This window comes from Schistocerca nitens, chromosome 4 (assembly GCF_023898315.1).
Source record: "Schistocerca nitens isolate TAMUIC-IGC-003100 chromosome 4, iqSchNite1.1, whole genome shotgun sequence".
NCBI classification, from domain to species: Eukaryota; Metazoa; Arthropoda; class Insecta; order Orthoptera; family Acrididae; genus Schistocerca; species Schistocerca nitens.
Genome location: NC_064617.1, coordinates 433,566,688 through 433,586,259, shown reverse-complemented (window position 1 = coordinate 433,586,259; position 19,572 = coordinate 433,566,688).

The window sequence follows — 19,572 nt, the reverse complement described above, 5'->3', positions numbered from 1 at the left end:
GACAATGATTGGCCACATATTGCAAAGAATGTACAGGCCTTCTTCGAAGACCGACGAGTACCACTGCTTCCCTGGCCTGCACGTTCGCCAGATATGTCGCCCATCGAACATGTCTAGGGTATGGTTGGTCGGCACCTGGTGCATCACGGTCCTCCAGTAACTGGTGTCACGGATTTGTGAGCTCGGATACAAACTGCGTGGAGGGAAAGCCTTCAGGAACGTATTCAGAGCCTTATTGATTCAATACAACGTCGTATGGCAACTCTAATTGCAGCGCATGGTGGCCACATGACGTACTGAATAGTAGGGCTCAAAGCACATGTACAGATTTGAAAAGGTAAACATACGTTACTTGTCATGTGCCTAAGCCGTGGTAAGAATAAACTGAACTCATGCCTTTCTTTCTTGATGATGCAGTTTCCACTAACGGTAGTGTATATGGGTAAGTAACTTTTAGGGGTTGTAGTATGGACCACAAGAAAAGTCACTAAACGTGTGCTGTAAAAGCCATACCTGAGAGCTTAGCAGCGGTACATGGGTTCCACTGTCAGAGGCATATAACTTTCCACACTTTCATTCCCGGTAGGGGGATCCTTACCTCAAATTGATCAAATTGATAATTTATACTTGTTCATTATCCTTAAAAGTTTGTAACATTATCACGAAATCAACGTATATATATATATATATATATATATATATATATATATATATATATATATATATATATATATCTGTGTTTCCTTATTAATTTTCAGGCGCCAGCGCCTATAACTTTAACGCTCAATAGCGTCGTTGGCTGAAGTTAACGGACATGGTTTCTATGCAAAACTTGATCTGCTAAGTCCCGTCTACAGCCTCTAGAAGTGAGTAACATTAATCGTGAAACACCCTACGTATAAATTTCCTTTTCTCTCTTACAGGAAATTTTAATCCCTTTAGTAACCCATGGCTTACATGTTTTCTTAATACGACGTTTGGATAAATTAGAACCAACAACACATTCAAATACCGACACAAATTTACTATGAAATATAATGAATTTCATTTCTGAATATTTTCCTAATAAACATCATCCCAACACGGTTCAGTGATCTCATTAGCCATTAGTAATACAGCCGTTAGCCGTGTAAATAAAGAGCTGAGTGGAATGCTTTGACTGACACAAAGTTTCATATCTGTGCTGTATCTGTTGTTGCAATTGTGAGATAGTGACACAAAAATAGCCAGCACCTGTATAGGAAATAGAAGGATAGATTGGCTGAATATCTTGCAGAAAGTGTAAGGGGTGGTGGTACAAACACACAAGGCAAAATCCGTATGATTACAGGAGCCAGGGAGCAAATTTTTAGGTGGGAGTCTTTTTACCGAAAAATTGCCTTGAAAGAAAATAGAACAGTACAGGCCCATAAAATATATAACATTTTCCATACAATTAAAATTAGTATCTTTCATCAGAACATTAGGAGGTCGGAAAACGAAGTAGATGAGCTTCTTATATGTCCATAAGGTGTAGACAATTCTCAATTGATAGACATTGTGTGCCTCTCTGAACACCTCCTAATCATAGAGTTAGACAAGGCTCCAGCATCTGAAAATAGCGTTTTACATGCAGAATGTAAACTTAATCTAAGGTGTTATTGGAGAAGAACTGTTGAACAGTCAAACGAAAACCGACATGAACTTACTAATGCGCTGTAATAATGTTTATCGATAGGAATTCGTAATGACATCTCGCAACAATGTAATGTCGGTTGACAATCGGCAGTGTGCTTGCACAGATGTGTGTACTGCAGTTTCCTACCTGAAACGACAGCTGTAGGATCTCTGGTGTCAATGCTCTGCTGCCAGAACATATTTAGACAACGAATATTAATACTGATTATACATAATATACTACAATGATCCACGATAATCAACGACATCATTGAAAATTTAAAAAAAAAACGGAAAACTACGTACAGACTTCTTTAATGTTTTACAGAACGATAATGATCAGTAGTAGCCGGTGTACAATATAATAATGTAAGCCAAATAATCCGGGTTGCCGTCAGATCACCGAAGTTAAGCACTTTCGGGATGGGTGACCATCCGGCCTCCCGAGCGCTGTTGGAAAGCGGGGTGCGCTCAGCCCTTGGGAGGCAAACTGAGGAGCTACTTGATTGAGAAGTATTGGCTCCGGTCTTGTAAAATGATAAAATGGCCGTGAGAGCGGCGTTCTGATCACATGTCCTCCAAAGCCGCATCCAGTGACGTCAGTCAGCTAAGGATGACACCGTTGTGCCTTCATGGACTGTCCGGATGGAGTTTAGTTTTTAGGTAATCCTTTTACAGTGTTGCCACAGTCAGACTCAACTCTCTAAAAATATTTATCAACCGTGATATACATTTGTTATTCAATAACGAACATTGAAAAGTTTTTGTTCGGGCTCTTTCTGTTGTATAAATTTGTCAATAGCCGTAGAGAACAATGAAGTATTTGTTGACGGGACAGACTTTCAGGGCGAATAAAGAGCATTTAAGATCTATTTCTGCAACTGTGAAATATTTTCGTGATCCTAATCGTTTGATGGGCTGCGGGTCTTCTATTTGCAAGGTGTGTTTTTTAAAGAGCTTACATTGCAGGCGTATATGTAAAATTTTGAGAACTGTTTGTCTAGCACACAAGATACAAGTTTCGTCTCTCTGTATGGTTGTAGATATTTTGCTGACAGACCTCCCAAGAAGAGATCAATGGGATTGTATTGCTTAGATAGTGGAAGCACTGATATCCAGGTGTGCTGTTTGTTACTTTTGTTACATAATGTCGGGCGAACACTTTCCAGCTGCTTGTACAATTTTTTATTCAATTTAAAGCAAATGCTGTTTCATTCCACAATGTCGCATTCTTAACATCATAGTTCATAGCTTAGCAGAAGTAGGGTCAATGTCTTATTCCGTAGGTACAGACAACTCTACATGTGGCAGAGTAGACCCTTTGATTTGTCAGAGTCATGCTTTACTGTATACTACACAGCCGATGACACCTATCACAGGTTTGCGATGGACGGTAAATGGCAGAGCAGTTCAAACTTCCGGAAGCACAGCAGAAGTGCCAGCTGTTAGATAAAGTAGGTTTCCGTGTGGTTTCTACATCGTGTCTGATGAAAACGGATACACTTCCTTTAGCAAGGCGCTTTTTGTGAAGTGTTTTGCTGGTGGAATGTTGTGGATGGTAATGACACTGTACTACTATGACTTGCACTGTATACCGCCCGTTGGCTTAGTTTAGCCAGTAGATTGAAGGTGCACGCAGAACAGTGCGGCGAAAGATTGTTCCGATGTGTTCCAGAAGTATATGGTGTCGCATACATTACGCAAAGCCTAACGCGGCAGTACGAAAGACAACTAGGCTAAGAGGAGTGAAATATGACGATTTGTGGTTCAAATGGTTCAAATGGCTCTGAGCATTATGGGACTTAACATCTGAGGTCATCAGTCCCCTAGAACTTAGAACTACTTAAACCTAACTGGTGTGCCTTTAAAGTTCTATTAGACTACAAATAGTGCTTTATTCCCGCTAAACAGATTTTACTTATAGCAAACCTGTTTTTCGTTTCCTTGACTTAAACAGACGATAGCATACTAACAAAATTTTAGATCCGAAGTTAACAGCACGAGGTCTGTTCAAAACATTTCGGAACATTCTTAGTAATTTCACGCCAATGTTATGTTGTAGAGAATTTTGGTTTGCATCCCTCCACACGCTTGTGTTTACTGTGTAACTGTCGGAAGTTTCATTGTTGTACGTCTGTTACTTATTGTTCAGTGCTGTATTGAGTAGAACGTTGTGTCACACAGTTTGCGAATTTTGAGATGGCAGAGATACAGCAGCATCGCATCTGCATTAAATATTGACTGAAATTCAATAACACTTGTACAGGGACATATCAAGTAACGCAGGAAGGCTACGGTGCTGATTGCTTAGTCCGTACTTGGTGTTACGAATGGTTCACACGGCTTAAAAATGGCTGAACGGAGGTTAAAGACAGCCTTGATTCAGGACGCCCTTCGACAACTACCGTGGACGCTCATGTCAGGAACGTCAAAGAAACTGTGCGGGGCAATCGAGGACAGACTGTCCGAGAGACTGCAGAAGAATGCAACATTTAAGTTGTATCATGTCGTGAAATCCTGACACAGCATCGTGTTGTCGCCAACTTCGTCCCACGGCTCATAATTAAAGACCAGAAACTTCTCCGCCTCGCAATCTGTGAAGTGCTTTTGTATCGCGCAAATGACAACGAGACGTTCCTTAACAGAATCATAACTGGTGATGACACGTGAGTCTAGTGTTATGACACTGAAATCACGGTTCAATCTTCACAGTGAGTCGGGAGACGTTTCTCCATGACTAAAGGAAGCTGGTAGGTTCACGGCAGATGTCAAAACCATGCTGATAGTTTTCTTTGACTTTGAAGGATTAGTTCATCATGAATTCATGCCACAGGGACAAACTTTTAATCGATGATACTATCGAGACGTGTTGCGACGCCTGCGAAAAAATGTGAGGAGGAAACGGCCTGAAATGTGGCGAGGCAATTCATGGCTCTTTCATCAAGATAGCGCACCCGCACATTCATTCCTATTGCATAAAAAATGAACTCACTGTGCTGCATCACCCTCCGTACTCTCCAAACCTGGCCCCTGCTGACTTTTTCTTATTTCCAAAGTTGAATATCCCTCTGGAAAGACCAAGATTTGCAACAATATAAGAAGTAAACAAAATTCGCTTACGGCGCTCCGCGCGAGCCAGCAAGATGCGTACCATGGCCGCTTCTGGAACTGGTTAACGGCGTTGGGAGTGGTGTATCAGTTGCGGAGGAGTATTTAGAACGAGACCATGCACAATAAGTAAGGGTCAGAGCAGAAAATTTTTTTGGGAAAGTTTTGGAATTGTTTAACAGAGCACGTAGGCTGCTGATTTCACACTAACGTCGCGAACAAGACCAGAACTGAACACTAGATCACCTCTGTCTCACACAATAACTTTCAAAGGAAAATGATAAGAAAAATGTACACATAGTGCTTACAGAATCTCAAAAATTCCTGCAAAAGCGTGAAAATCGTCAAGTATGAAACGAAACAATTCGGTTTACATCCAAGATATTTGAGAGTATTCCACAAATGACAGAGAAATTGTGTACTTTACATACCCCAGATGCTTTTTCCTTTGGTGGGCTCTAACGTGAAGAGGAACTGCAACTTCATTACTCAATTTCATGTTGAAATCAAGAAAGTTTATGATGAGATAAGTTTTACAGCCGTTCGTATTAGCCTAATGCAATCGTCATCCTTGTGGTCACTTTTCTTTGGTCACAGTTTATACATTACCAGAAGTAGCTTGTAAGTCTTGTACTTACAAATGCTGCAAATAGACCTAGAGTACTGCTTCTGATTAGTGAATGTCGTGCATAGCTGTATAGCAGCTGAACAGTCACAAGTGTTGTAGGTTTGTGATTGAAGAGGCGATAGAATACTACCCACAATAGCACAACAGGAAAGAGACGTAGACAGTCAAGTAAGGGGCCGTGGGCATACGAGAACAGCGGCCCATTATTATTCTTAAGTAAACATACCAGCCAGTTCCCTAGCCTGATTTAATGACCCTTTTATAAACAAATAACTCACTTATGCCCATAGTTTGTTTATTTGAGCGTAATCAATGTGTAATAACTGTCACGATATTTGCAGGTAGTGGTTAATAACTATTATAATAATTACTATAGTTTGTAGTCAAGATGGCTGCTGAGTAGTGCACTAGCATTCATCTTTACTCAGGTTTACTTTTAGTGTGAAGTGATAACTGACTATTGAGTGATGTTAATTTATGACACAAGGGACTCAATTTCCTGTACGATAATACAGACCAACCTTATTTAGCGATTTTTTAAAAAGAACACACATGTGTGCATCAAAATATTATCTTGCTATTCTAATGTAATGTCCCTGCATCTGGTAACTAAGGTCACTTTGCAGAACCTGCGATCATGTTCAGAAAAAAATGTTTAAGGAACATCGCACCACATCAAAAATAAAATTTGCGCTTGCTACTTTAATATTACAGTAAATAACACTAGGAGTGGTCGGTCAGTCACGCACTTTATTTTTCACACACTGCCGATAGCAGACGGGTGGCTGACATTGGTGGCCACACCCTGGAGTGAGCTGAGGCTGCTATCGCAGGCAGGTAGAATGCTGGCCATCCATCTTTCCTTCTCCTCAACGTGCGCTTGAGTGTATTCTATTTCCATAAATAGAATTCTAATGGGTTCAAGGTGTGTGATCTGGTGGGCTAGCTAATGGATCTGCCACAGCGAATCAACCATTGAGGAAAAGTGTTGTTCAAATCTAAGGTAGTTGTCTGATACAGTGAATCGGTGACCCATCATGTTTCAGGTAAGTTCCCATCGTTTCACTAAGGTCATGCCTTGCAAAACTGCAGGTAGGTCTTCTATGAGACAATGTTTGCTGTGGCTCTCAAGTGATTTTCCAAAAACACAGACCCTTTCACCAGATCATCAGTCATACTGTCCACTGAGAATGTGACTTGGAATCTTGTTTCCCTGCCGCCATGTGGGTTGTCTATCGTCCATGTATGAGAACTGTATGTGCCCATGATACCACCGCTTGTAAATGTTGCCTCATCTGTAAATAAAGCGTATTGCACAATGTCTCTGTGTACAGCCAACCATTCAAAAAGTTGTTGCCTGTGTACCGAGTCAGCTGGATGTAGATATTGCACAGGCATCACTTGGAATTCGTACAAGCCCTCAGAATGTGACGTACGCCACACTTGCATTTGTGGAATATCGAGCTGACAGCTAATACGCTGTGTACTGGTGGTGGGACTCCGCTATACCATGGCAATTATGTCTTCCCTTTCCTCAAGTGAATGGAGGACCTCACATTCTATTGCTATCTGTACACTGGGTATTGTTTTGGAAATACCCTGGCACAGGTGTCTGTCGATCAGTGAAAGGTCTCTGGTATTCTGTCACAGCTTCAAGGACACTGGCATTACAAGTCCTTCACGAAATAAACATGTCTGCATATTCTACATGGTTGAACGTACGTGAGGACGGGGCGTGAGTCGTGCTTGGGTAACTCAGTCGGTAGAGCACTTGCCCGCGAAAGGCAAAGGTCCCGAGTTCGAGTCTCGGTCCGGCACACAGGTTTAATCTGCCAGGAAGTTTCATATCAGCGCACACTCCGCTGCAGAGTGAAAATCTCATTCTTGATACATGTAAGTTGTACACTACCAAGTCCCCAGCAGTATGTCAACAAACCGCAAAGTCATTGAAGCACATAAGGCTATTCACTGTAAATACGGTTCCTAAAATAAAGACAGTTAGGTCAGATAATACTCCCTCAGAGACACATAGGCCAGTGACTGATATCCTTAATTGGCTCTCACACATGAGGTATAGAGGCAGAAGAGGAGAAGCAAAGAAGGGAAAAGAGAAGGACGATGAGGAGGAGAAGCAGGATATACTATTACCAATTACATTAACCATTACAGCACTAACAAAACATACAGGACATGTAGGGTCCCAGAGATATACCGTATGTGTTGGGAAATCGTACTATATGCTTAACCAGGCATTTAATGCAATTTGTAGGGAAGGAGTTTGAGCAAACACTTGATTTAGTGGATCTGAAATTATTAGAAACTTCGAATTTTACCATGTATTTCTCAAAAGAGGTACGATCATATGCTGAAATACTATGCGTGACTAACGCACATAGGCCAAATAACATCTGAGGTGGACATACTAAAAGGCCAAATAGCAAAAAATACGTGAATATTACTAGATTGACATTAGAAGCAGTATATGGTGCAGGTAAAGGTGTCGTGTTCCAGCATGATTGTCAACAATCGATCTGCGGAAAACATACACTACGATGACCCCAACATGATCACAGAGTGGTTATGGTTACCCACAACGTCATCTGCCGCAGGGAATATTGTGTACAAGAACGAAATTATATCAGCTTCAAGAAATACACATTATCAAATAATTATGGAGAAGATCGGCCAAGAGCTTCATAAAACAGTGAAAAGATATTCTTGTAGAGATATGTTGACATATGTGGTTTGAATGATTCATAAAAGGCAGGTATTGTGGATATGAGGCAACGTAACTGAGAAAATAGAGGTTTCAAGTATGTTTCGATGGTTATAGATACATATTCCAATTTCACCTGGCCTCCAACTGTGAAGATGACGACCGGTAAGGAAATTGCAGGTGTCTTTGAACCACTGGTGCAGACAGGGATGAACTGCTGCCCAGACAACCTTCAAATTGATCATGTGGATGAATCGCACAATCAGTATTTCAGGGCAGTAATGGATTGGTACAGAGCACTCCACTACTCGATAATTACTCGAACGAAAGCGAATATCCCTCAGAAATAATTGCATAGTATTGCTGCTCTAACGTAAAATACCATAAAAAAGAGTCTGTGATGCCGACTTTCTAAATACGGTATACAATCACAATAAAATGTACGATCTACGCATCAGAAATTTAAAGTGGGTGACTTAGTGTGTATTTCAAAATACACAAGAGTATTTGAGAAATCATTCCTACCGAACTGGTCTACAGGGATATTTACAGTTTGCAAAGTGCGAATTTAGATTGTAAAGGCCTCAGGTGATGAAATTGCTGGTAGTTTCTACACAGGGGAATTACAGAGAATCTCAAAACCAACATGTTTCTCATAGAGTGCGTCATGAGATGTCAAGAGTGCAGAGCTTTTGAGAAATGGCTCTACTTGCTTTAAAAACACACCAGGTGGGTTAGAATGGCCTTTGCGCAGTGTTAATACCGTTTCCCGTCATTTCACCGAAGTTGAGCGCTGTCGGGCTGGGCTAGCACTTAAATGGGAGGCCATTCGGTCTGCCGAGCGCTGTTGGCAAGCAGGGCGCACTCAGCCCTTGTGAGGCAAACTGAGGAGCTACTTGATTCAGAAGTAGTAGCTCCGGTCTCAGAAACTGACATACGGTCTGGAGAGCGGTGTGCTGACCACATGCCCCTCCATATCTGCATCCGGTGACGCCTGGGGACGGAGGATGACACGGCGGCGGGTCGGTACAGCTGGGTCCGCCAGGGCCTGTCGATAACGTTAACGTCTACAGTTGGTTAATGCTAAAGATGAGGTATTTAATAATGTGCACGAGTCCTCGTAGCATAATGTGTCATAACTCGTGTATTGGGATGCTCATCATGCACGGTAAAGGAAGTACGTATTTTCTGTATCTGCCAATTGAAGCAAACTTTTTTTTAAAGTCATCAGTCTTTTGACTGGTTTGATCCGGCCTCACACGGATTCCTCCCCTGTGCCAACCTCTCCATCTCAATGTAGCAACTGCAAAGGACGTCCTCAATTATTTGCTGGATGTATTCCAATCTGTCTTCCTCTACAGGATTTATCCCTACAGCTCCCTCTAATACTATGGAATCTATACCCTGATGTTTTAACAGATGTTCTATCACCCTGTCCCTTCTTCTTGTCAATGTCTTCCACATATTCCTATCCTCTCCGATTCTGTGCAGAACCTCCTAATTTCTCACCTTATCAGTCAATCTAATTTTCAACATTCTTCTGTAACACCACATCACAAATGCTTAGATTCTCTTCTGTTCTTGTTTTCCTATAGTCCATACAATTCTGTGCTCCGAACATACATTCTCAGAAATTTCTTCCTCAAATTAAAGCCTATATTTGATACTAGTGGACATCTGTTGTCCAGGAATGCCCTTTTCGTCAGTGCTAGTCTGTTTTAATGTCCACCTTGCTGCGTTCATCATTGTTTATTTTGCTGCCTAGGTAGTAGAACTCCTTAATTTCATTTACCACGAAACCATCAATCTTCACATTAAATTTCTCGCTCTCATTTCTGTTACTTCTGATTACTTTCGTCTTTCTTCGATTTACTCTCAATCCATATTTTGTACTAATTAGATTGTTTATTCCATTCAGGAGATAAAGTATTTCTTCCTCACTTTCACTCAGGATAGCAATGTCATCAGCGAATTCTTCCATCTGGAATTTTAATTCCACTAGTGAACCTTACATTTATTTCCATCATTGCTTCTTTGATCTACAGACTGAATAGCAGGGGCGAAAGTCTACATCCCTATGTTACACCTTTTTTAATCCGAGCATTTCGTTCTTGGTCGTCCACTCTTGTTATACCCTCTTGGCTGTTGTACATATTGTACGCGATCCGTCTCTCCTTAACGCTTATTCCTATTTTTCTCAGAATTTCGAACATCTTGCAACATTTTACATTGTAGAACGCTTTTTCCAATTCGACGAATCCTATGAACACATCATGATTTTTCTCTAGTCCTCCTTCCATTATCAACCGCAACGTCAGAATTGCCTTTCTCGTGCCTCTACCTTTCCTAAAGCCAAACTGATCATCATCTAAAACATCCTCAATTTTCTTTTCAGTTCTTCTGTAGATTGTTTCTATCAGCAACTTGGATGCATGAGCTGTTAAGCTGATTGTACCATAATTCTCCCACTTGTCAGCTCTTCGGAATAGTGTGGATGATACTTTTCCAAAAGTCAGACGGTATGTCACTAGACACTCACATTCTACACACCAATGTGCATAGTCGTATTGTGGCCACTTGCCTCAATGATTTTAGCAATTCTGGTGAAATTTTATCTATCTCTTCTTCCTTATTTGATCTTAAGTCCTCCAAAACTTTCTTAAATTCTGAATCTGATACTGGTCACCGATCACTTCAAAATCGACTCATCTTTCTTCTTCTTCAAACAAATCTTCCCCCTCATAGAGGCTTTCAATGTACTCTTTCCACCTATCCGCTCTCTCTTCTGCATTTACCGAGCGAGGTGGCGCAGTGGTTAGCACACTGGACTCGCATTCGGGAGGACGACGGTTCAATCCCGTCTCCGACCATCCTGATTTAGGTTTTCCGTGATTTCCCTAAATCGCTTCAGGCAAATGCCGGGATGGTTCCTTTGAAAGGGCACGGCCGATATCCTTCCCTCACCCGAGCTTGCGCTCCGTCTCTAATGACCTCGTTGTCGACGGGACGTTAAACACTAATCTCCTCCTCCCCCTCTCTTCTGCATTTAACTGCGGAATTACACTTGCGCTCTTAATGTCACCACCCTTGCATTTAATTTCACCGCAAGTTGTTTCCACTTTCCTATAAGCTGAGTCAGTCATTCCGACAATCATGTCTTTTTCGATTTCTTCACATTTTTCTTGCAGCCATTTCGTCTTAGCTTCCCTGCAAGTCCTATTTATTTCATTCCGCACCGACGTGTGTTTCTGTATTCCTGAATTTTCGTTAACATTTTTGTACTTTCTCGTTTCATCTATCAACTGAAGGATTTCTTCTGTTACCTGTGGTTTCTCCGCAGTTACTTTCTTTATACCTACGTTTACTTTAAAACTTCCGTGACTGCTCCTTTTAGAGATGTTCATTCCTCTTCAACTGTACTACCTACTGTGCTATTCCTTATTGCTCTATCTATAGCCTTAGAGAACTTCAAGCATCCGCCGTCATTTCTTATCATTTCCGTACCCACCTCTTCGTGAATTGATTCTGCCTGTTGAACTTGAGACTACTTTTCATCACTATTACATTGTGATCTGAGCCTGTATCTGTTCCTGGGTACGCGTTACAATCCAGCATCTGATTTCGGAAACTCTGTCTTGCCATGATATAATCTAACTGAAATTTTCACGTATCACTCGGCCTTTTTCAAGTATACCTCCTCATCTTGTGATTCTTGAACAGAGTGTCCGTTATTCCCATTTTAAATTTATTACAGAACTCAATTAGTCTTCCTCCTCTCTCATTCCTTGTCCCAAGCCCATCCTCTCTTGTAACATTCCCTTCTACTCCTTCTCCTACATCTGCATTGCAGTCCCTCATGACTAACAGATTTTCATCTCTCTTCATGTACTGTATTACCTTTCAATTCCTCATATACTTCCTCTATCTCTTCACCTTCAGCTTGCAATGACAGCGTTTGTACCTGAAATATCTTTGTTGGTGCTGGTTTGCTGTAGATTGTGACAGGAACAACCCTCTTACTGAACTGTCGACAGTAACTCACTCACCTACCTATTCACAACGAATCCTACTCCCGTTATACCATTTTCTTCTGCTGAAAATATTACCCTGTACTCGTCTGAACTGAAATCCTTGTCTTCTTTCCGCTTCACTTCAATGACCCCTACTATATCTTGCCTTTACATTTCCCTTTTCACATTTTCTAGCTTCAGTTCAATGTTCAAGCTTCTGACATTCCGCGCCCTGACTCGTATAACGTTATCCATCTGTTGCTCATTCAGCCTTTTTCACATGATCACCGCCCTCTTGTCAGTCCTCTACCGGATATTTCAATAGGAGACTGTTCCAGAATATTTTGCCTATGGAGAGATCATCATGACACTTTCTCAACTGCAGGCCACATATCCAGTGGGTACACAGATGCTTTTATGCAGAGGTATCCGTTTTGCATCGCCATGCCGTTGATCATTGCTGATTCTTCCGCCTTTAGGGGCAGTTTCCCATCCCAAGGACAAGAGAGTGCCTTGAACCTCTGTCTGTTGCTGCGTCCTCTTTGATGCGTCCTCTTTGACAAGGCCGTTGGCAGACCGAGGGTGACTTCTTACGCTGGAATTCTTCGACCGACAATGCTGATTAATAATCAAAGTTTTAGTGGTGGCGTGTTTCGAACCCAGGACCGAAGGCGTTTCTGTTACTATCCAATGATGCTATCCCTAAACCACACATAGGATAAAGTTATAGTGGTCCTGGAACGAAGTTTTCAAAAGTATCAGGTGCATAATGATACGAGGGCTAATCTGCTACACGATTTGTATAAGGAACATGATATAGTGTACTCTGCAAATAAACTTCTAACAGAACGTCATGTCACATATCGAATTTTAGCCTATAATGTCAGACAAATATGTGGGGATATGGGCATAGGTCAACGTATTACAGAATTCAACGTGAAGGGATATTTGAACCCTGGTTCACAGGGCCCATGTCATCACGGAAACAGAATTTGTCAGCTGAGTACCCATATCTGTATGTCACCTTTAGTGAGAAAAGCCGTAGTGGAAAAAAGGTAAGACGTGCGTTGTTCTGTCAACCAATTGTAAGTGATGATAATGCGAAGCGTACCGAACTTAATCTGGGTGCTGGTATAGATTTCAAGGAGTTTATGAACGCCATATCCTCAATGAACGAACAGAGCTTGCCAATGGAACCTTCATACAAAATTTCACTCACTTATTTTCCAGTTTAAAACATAAAAAACACTACTCCTTTTAAGAACATGCAATCAATAATCCAAAAAAATATGACATCATAATATGGCTGCCTTTTCAGTCACTCATTACTGCAACTATAAGACTGAAAAAAAATTGGTGGGTCATACTACATTAATGTAATTTCTGGTGTCACATTATTCATTTTATCTCGTCTCTATGTTATTTTCCTGTTTATGGCACAGTATTTAAGCAATACCATATAAGTAACATTCACACAAACTGGTTACTACATTTTCAGAATTTATTTGTAATTAATGCTCACTGAATATTGTATGTTGACAATGTAACCTTTATTCTTTGTAATATAAATACTTGAAATGTTACCTTGATTCTTTTTTAAAAATTCCACTGTCAAATCATAGCAATATATATTTTGTAATACACGAACTTTTTTGACGCTGCTTTACACCAAAATATAGTTGCCTTCACAATCACACATTATTGCAAGTGTAAAATTGATTCAAAATTTCAGTGCGTCCCACGATGTTAATATAATTGCTACTGTCATATTATTCACTTCATCTCACCTCTATGTTGTTCCCTGTATATAGCACAGTATTAAGATAATACCATGTAACTACCATTCACACAAACTGGTTACTACATCTGTCAACTTCATCTGTAATATTATATGCTCGTAATGTAAGTTTTATCTTTGTGTTTTAATTGTTCGTCATGTTTTGTTTATTCTTTATAAACATTCATAATGTAAAATTAAAGTCATCTATATATTCTAATATCTCTGAGAAAGGACATCTCTGGTACTGTTGTATATGTAAAACTGCAATCTTTGTGTCAACTTCACATGTGGCAAATACTTTTTGTGTGTGGGGGGTGGGGGGTGGGGGGTGGGGGGTGCTTTGAGCAATTTGGTATTTGGTGGTATGCAAACCACTTAAGTACTGCATATACTTAGCAATATTTCAAAAATACAATCCTGAAACTTCGCCACAAAATTTCGCTGAATTTTCGATGTAAGTACTATAACCACTTAACCACACATATTTGTTTACTCTGTATTACATAGTTGGAAGGTTAGTTATGTTCACAAAGGACGCTTCTAACGTCGTTTTCTACCGTAAGGCACCAACACACTAAGAATTTTTCACTACAGCGGGAGAATAAAAATCGAAAACTGACGTTTATGTAAAGTGCATCTTGTGAATGTTGTAAACAGACGTCTGACGATGGTCAGTTCAAGATCGGTTATTATTTTCTTAAATAAATAGAATTATTAATAGTGGCTGGTTGCTGTCTTCTTCATTGTAAGAATAAACCTACATTTTTCGTACTCCTGCTCAGCGAATTTGAGAATATCCTGTTTGATTTGTAAATCCTTTTTCTAGATTCGCAAATATGATCCTCTAACCTGGAATCCATGCTTAAGCTAATTAACGTCATTTGAGGCACTTACATTGCTTATGTTCTGATTCATCTCTAAATTAGAGGTCTTTAAACGGATATATATATATATATATATATATATATATATATATATATATATATATATATATATATATATATACATTATTACAAAATAATTTATGATATGTCTCTATATTTGAGGCATTTAAACTCATAATCTCTACATTAGTACTATCTAATTTTTTGAGTGTCACTGTTACCCACAAAGGCCATTCCTTGATACTTACTACGCTATCTTCCGACATCATTATTATAGATTTTAAACTCATATATACTTTCTTTATGATATACAGGTATAAAAAACGCCAGCATCGCTGACAAGGTTATATATTTGTACCGTCAGTGTGCACCCACAGAATTAAATTCTATTGATGGTGAACTAGCTCATGGTGTAGCCTACAACTAGCTAGTAACTGTAGTTCTACCTGGCAGCTACCACCAAGTCAGGACGCGCAGATCTTGCCAGTGGCAGAATCGTCTCCCTAATGGCCCTTTCGCGTCGGTAGTTGTGTACTCTTTTCTGTTATTACTTGTTTGCTTTGTTTTGTTTTACTATTATTATTATTATTTGCGTAACAACGCATATATGAAAAGAGCCGCGAAATACCTTTTAGTAATGCTGTGCTATGATTTTCTTTATCATCATTACCTTTTAACAAAAAAGAATATATTGAGTTCTTATTGTTCTGTATCTGGCCTTCTATTAAAGGAACATTTTTCGTGACTGTAACTCATTCTAAAAATCAACATATCTTCCCTACTTTATAGTTATTGAAAACGGAAATTACTTTGTTATGAATACTGATGTTACAGTTCGTATGATTGTTCGACAACAAAATTTTGCAGTGGATTTTGTCTCTCGGTAAAACACCATTCACTACCACGACTAGCACAAGAACATGAGACTCTTATTGAAAAAATACGTTTTCACTATAAAGGTTGCCAGACCAGAACCGAGCACAGCAAGATTCCTATTAGATTTTGAAGGTACATTATCTTATTTGTACTGTTAGTTACATATTATCAGCAGCCCGCGTCAACCTGCAACACATCATAAAATCTGCTGATCTGCACTGCAAGTCCGGAAGCTAAAAGAAATAATATTATTTTACTATTACTTTCCCTCTTCCTTGCGGTATGATAGATTATATTGGAAGTAGTTTGAATACGCCGCGGCAGCGGCTCTTTCGTTCGCCGCACAGCTCAGCACCACAGATAATATTTAAATACTGAAAAATGTCTCAACAGGATGGGATAATAGGCAAGCAAGCTATAACAATTAATAATGCAAGTTTTCATTTAAATAACTCTATTCAAACATTTAAATATGTTAACTGTTACACACCTTTAAGAATGCATACGTAATGGCGTACATCTCTTAGTCTTGACAAAAGAATGCTACGCTAGCGTACAATACAACGTCACAGGATATCCTACTCGCTCAACTCCAAGAAGACTACTACAGAGAAATTAATGTTCATCATGTATTATATACTATTCACATCTTCTACTCTTTGTTTGATATTTATCGTCGGTGGCGGTTTCATTACTCGCCGACACAGATATTCTCTAAAATAAATAATAAAAAAAATACATAATTTTATACAATAACAAATATAATACATATGATTTACTCGTTACTACCTAATATGTTTTTTTTTCTACTAGACGTTACAATGCCCCCTGGCAGCAATTGACTAACGTTAAGAATGTTCGGCAATATGCTGCCACTAACGCCTATTTTGTTATTGTCTGTCACCTTGGTTGGAACATTCACTGTTCACTTCTTATTTCTTTTGTACTATAGTTTTAATTACACTCTTTATAGTTTTGTTACACTTTGCGAGGTGACCGTAAACCTAGTCCCAGGGTCATTACAGTTATCTGGCTCCCCCATTCGGGCTACGTGCGGTCAGAAAACCTGGGAAAACTGCGCCGGAGCCATGGTCATCTCGCCTGGTTTGTCTTAACACACAGTTTGATTGTTCATCACAAAAAAGTTCAGACTTTATCCAATGTTCACAGATAACAAAGGCTATTTATGACAAAATGTTAAACTTTTAGTTTCTTTGTTACAAATGTACCTTCTACCCTTTTTCACATTTGTGTTTTGTGTTGCAATGAAAGTCACTCATTAAACAGTTTTACAATAATATAATGGATTGTCTCTGCACTTACTCACGACAATTGTTTTATAATGTTCTGGCATTCGTGCGAGTTTACTTCATTAACATGTCGAAAACATATATATATATATATATATATATATATCACTGAACCAATGAATACTGTGAGTCTGCACTCAGTAACTAAAGAAAAAAAAATGTTTGTCACGTCATTTCGTGTCCAATAAACCATTTTCATATAGTACATTAATCACATAGTTGATAGTTCATTTGAATGACAACAATGTTGTACGGAGCGTGCGGCGCGAAGCAATTGTTGAGTAGCGTCGTCTGGTACGCAGCGTGCCGACGACCGCTGGGGTCGACGACCGGCTCTCAGTAACAGCGACGTCGTGCTGACGTGGCGCCCAAGCAGTCGCGAACAGCGCCGAACCATTCGCCAATGTCGGCGTGTTGCAGTGGTTTACCGCGACCGGCTGTCTGGCGGCACGGCACTCGTCTCTGCTTCTCCGCATGGCTCCCCGTCGTAGCGCATGAAACAAACATTCCACAACGGTGTACTGTCTTTAAGGACACACATTACTAGCTGTGGAAGAAAATGCAACTTGTTTAAAAGCGTTTATTGGTCAGTAAGCCGTCGCTTCACTGGTATGCACAGGATGTTTTGGCGTGATAGCAGGTTTCTTGTGGCATTGTGACACTGGTATCCAGGGTTCGTCACACGCACATTGTACTACACACTTTCACTTGTTCTCACGGTTGATACACTGCCAGAGCGTCTCTCAACACGCGAAAATGTTTCGGTTCACACATACTAAATGTCTCCGTCGAGCAATGTTTGTTTGAATCGTCTCCGAACGGATCAATAACTACTGTTTTTATACACGGTCTATTGTTCGTTGAGCACTGCACTATGACAGTCTGTCACTCAACACTTGACTTATATCGACGTATATATTGGTGCAGATACAACAGTCATTTTCTGTCCCTACTACACACAATATTCCGTCCTTTCCTCAATTGTTTATGCACACAGTTTATTTTTAATGCATCTTAACTGTTCTTAGCATAATCACTCTCATCTACATTGTATGCATTGGTTTTGCCTTGTCACAACACACTTTTAATGCTATTACTAGGCGTATATGGCCTTTTTTAATTTTTTAAAGGTGTGTGATTTTTGGTACATAGCTTTCCTTTCCTTTTTTCAGTGTAGCTTGCCTGGTTATCACCCATCTAGCAAACAGATTTTACTATGTGCATGACAGCTTGACTTGGGCATATTGCTCAATAAATACTTCATTTAGTACTAGCATTATTTTTAATGATTTTTCCTACATGACTACAGTGTAGGTTCCGCGTTGATTGACTTAGTTCGCGTATCGCGTAATGAATATTCTAGGGCGTGTACCAAGTACACAGGCTTCAATTGAAGCATCGATACATACAAAGCGGAGTTTACACGGAACGGGTTTGTTTTTGATTGGCTTCTGCTCCAGTGTCGTTCTCAGATCACTACTGGCAGCAAACATCACATCACATAATTGTTTCATATTACAAAGTCAATTTTTGGCTAGTAGAGACTCTCTCTCTCAGGGTTCCTTAATTCTAATACAATTACAACTGTTACCTTACTATATGAGATTGCATCATTAATTGTACTTACATACTACACATAGAAAATGATTCAAGAAATTAATCCTTTGTAAAATGATTCAAGAAATTAATCCTCACTTTATCAACAGGAAGATTGTTCGTTGCTTGATGAGCATATAGTATTTTAATGACTCTAATTGTCTGTAAACAAAGTCTTCCCTGTGTATGCTATTGCTCACTTTACTGATTCTACTCCCTCCAAGTTAAATTACACACAATTTTTTTTTAAACTAACATACTTATACTCTAAAACACAACTAAAATCTTCTTATAACTATTACTCCTTGTATGTGACATGTCACTGAATAAATAACTTTACATCTTTACGTGGATACAATCCTTTTATCTTCCCCGTATGGGGATGTGCTATCAAATAGCTACATTCGTGTGGCACCCTTATTACTTCAAAGGGCCCTGAATATAGCAATTGCCACTTACTATTTTGTTTTAAGGTGGCTGAGGATTTAGGGTGGTTACGAATAAGTACCAGGTCCCCTACATTATATTTCTGTTCGTTAGTTATACCTCGGTCGTACTTCTTTTTCCTCTTCGCCGCACAGCTGGTTAGTTTGTTCCATATCTTTTTTATCTTTTCCTCCCTTGTTTCTGCCCTGGCTGGTAATCTCGGTACAGGCGTGAGCCATTCATTCGGTGTCTCATTAACTCCTTTCAATATCTCTGCCGGTGGGTATCCTGTACTTGAATGGGGTGTTAAATTGTGTATTTGTACAAATTTAGGTACTAACCCGGGCCATTTTGTATGTCGGTTCCCTATGTAAATTCTAAGGAACTTATTCAATTCTCTGAATGTTCTTTCAACTAAACTCGCTTCTGGATGAAACCGGGATACCAGAATATGCTGTATACTTTGTTCCCGTAGGTAATTTTTCCAAGTGCGACCCGTGAAATAAGAGGCATTATCAGTCGTTATGGCTTCGGGTTTCCCCACTTGAGGCAAGTATTCTTGATTGATCCGTCTGACTATGG